Source organism: Lygodium microphyllum, chromosome 3 (genome assembly GCF_053477565.2).
Source record: "Lygodium microphyllum isolate KBCC chromosome 3, Lygodium_microphyllum_v1.1.10, whole genome shotgun sequence".
NCBI lineage: Eukaryota > Viridiplantae > Streptophyta > Polypodiopsida > Schizaeales > Lygodiaceae > Lygodium > Lygodium microphyllum.
Genome location: NC_141137.1, coordinates 66,137,677 through 66,140,735, shown reverse-complemented (window position 1 = coordinate 66,140,735; position 3,059 = coordinate 66,137,677).

Genomic DNA, 3,059 nt, shown 5'->3' with positions numbered 1-3,059 from the left:
TTCGGATCGGCAACCAATGCACCACAGAGATGACCTAGGGGCAACCCGACTCCAAGAGCCAACCAATGTCATGTGACTAGTGAAGTTTGCACTCATTTCCTTTCCGGTGAACTATTCACATGCACACAACTTCGTATTATCCCCTTGCAAACATTGCTAGTTCAACCCACGCAGCCTCAAAGTTCGATAGGTCGCTACAATAGTTTGATAGCCCTATTTTAGATGCTTGAGGATGTGAAATTGAAATCCATATGTATTCACTAATACAGTATATTTTGAATAGGTTGCTACAAATGTTTGATAGCCCTATTTTGGATGCTTGAGGATGTGAAATTGAAATCTATGTATTCACTAATACACTATATTTTGGATGTGAGATTATGGTGAATGCCTCTCATTCTTTTGACATCATCAACAACATGTGCACAAGGATCCTCAAAGCAAAACATCATAAAAAATGGTTGTTGACAACTATTGAAGGTTCCAACTCTTGAAGCTTATGCAAATTTTGTTGCATGTTCCTAACATAAAAAATATTGAGTAGGCCTCAATCCATGAGAAAGGGGAGCTTGTAAAGGCACAAAGATTACTTGATTTGTAGATTATTTATTCTAGTCATTTTGAACCTTAACAATTATAATGTACAAGGGAACTAACGGTTTGGGGGGTTGTCACATGGTGCACACTCAACCCCCCATATATATGCTAGTGGCAAGTTCGAGAGGCACATGTGGGTGATGCAAGAGGCATGGGAAGCACAAGAGATGGCTAAGAGAAGTACATGATGAGTAGGTAAGTAGAATGAGCAAGGTGGATAGCAGGAGGAGTGGGTAGCATTGTGGGCAATGGGAGGTGAGTGGAATAGGTGGCGTGGGTGATGGTGGCATGCATGAGGATCCACAGAGAGAGAGAGAGAGAGAGAGAGAGAGAGAGAGAGAGAGAGAGAGAGAGAGAGAGAGAGAGAGCAACACTTTTCTCATGCAAAGCATAGGTTAGAATGCAAAGCACACTTCAATTTTGTGATATCACACTTTGTTAAGCTCCCTCTTGATTTCAAGTTGAATGGAGCAATGTATCCTAACTAGGACTAACAAATAGTTAGAGAGCTTGATCAATAAAGTCAAGCCTTAAAGTTTGTCTTGACATTTATTATCGATTGGTGATTCCAATGGGTTAAAAAACACGTGGTAGCATGAAAATTGTGCACTTTGCCTATTGGTGAAATGTGCAAAATTGTGGATATACTTGGAGCATAGTGGGTGGTGTATAGCTTAAATGCTCCTTGTGACCATTGAGCGATCTTCATACATAATCACTTGAAGCACTTCAAAGCAAGTAATCTTCCTCTACACATTATCATCTTTAGTCACAAATAGTTCATTCCACATCCAACGTATCTTCTCATGAAGGGTGTTGAAATGTATCACTCAAGAACCCCGATGTGAGAGCTCCCTTTGACTATATTTGGATGAATAAGTACCACCCTCCTTAGCGTAAAGTCTTCAATGAGGCTATTAGTTGATATTGAGGGTTGCAGGTTTCTCTATTGTCATTGCCAAATATTCTCAAAGATAAATATTGGCAAACAAGCTTTGTAAAAGATGGTCTATTACTTGGATACTCATAAAAAACAATTCCAAAAAATTTGGTAGCTCTTCACAAAATTTTATGGACTCAAGATAAAGTGGCAAATTTTGCTACAAGTGCAAGTAAGGCCAAGAAAGTTAGAAACCATATCCCACCTCACAATGATCATGCCTTTCTTCTAATAGTTCCTCTTCTTCTTATCTCAATCACAGGATCCAGCATCAACATAGAGGACATCATATCTTGGCAAGCTAAGTAAGCATTGTTCATAAGGCACTAGGGGGTTATCGATGATTTTGACACTCTTTTGCCGTAGCCAATGTTCACATAAAAACCAAGGTTTAATTTCAAGAAAATTGCTAGATTTGAAAAGTAACCCCTACATTTCTTAAATATGAGGTTTTTAATATCGAACAGTAGGTCATTTTAATTATAATATTAAGAAATAAGGTGATCAAAATCAAAAGGATCTACCCTAAACTTATTCTTAGGTGGGAATGTGTATTGAAAAGGTCATGGAAGTGAGGAATTGATGTAACCAAGTAAAGTATTATGTGGTAGTCTTTTTTTTTTAGATAAGACAAATACACCTAGAGATCCCCCCCCCCCCCCCAAGGGAACTCCTCCCTAGGCAAGAGCCTCTTTGGTATTACTATTCACAAATAGGATAGCTCGCAAGCCAAATGAACATTGGAGTTTGATTATAGTAGGACCCTCCTCCTCCTTGGTGAACCTAAACATGAAGAGGATCAACTAAATGTTCGAATAGGTAATAACTTGCACTTTCAACAAACACACCATGTGAACACTTGCCCAACCCAGGATGCCCTTTGTCAAGACTTGGAACCCACAATCTCACAATTGCAAGCCTAACTTTCAACTTCAAGATCATCATCTTTGGCATAATTTTTGGTCGTCATTTTGATGACCTTTGGGATAATTTGTGGTAGTCATTAAAATGTCACTCAAAGCATTGTTGGAAAATCAAGGATTGGGGCTAGAAAGCGCACATTCTAGAAATGTGCATGCAACACAAATGTGCCTTAAACATTAAATAGAAATGTACATGTACACACATTGAAGAGTTGCATTATGAAAGGGTTTATTTAATTACTTCCACTACTTACCACTTACTAGGATCATGAATTGTGAATTTTGCAATCAAGAAATGTGTTGGGGTAAAAGGCCTTTGGGCTTGCTCGTGTACACTGTGACTGCCCATTCTTTATTCATATATAATATGATAGTGCAATAAGGCTGTCAGTTCAGTTGGACAGCACCTACATTGTGTGTGCTCTCCCTCTTCTCATTCTCCACTACCATTGCATCCCCTTCAACTGGTATCAGAGCTTGATCGTGGAGCTTGGCTCGGCATTACTTCAGTCCCGGATTGAAGACCTAGAGCTTGGAGCTTCAATGCTAGCCATGGCTTCTTTCCCCCGAGGTAAGATTTCATCTCACGCCTCTCCTCG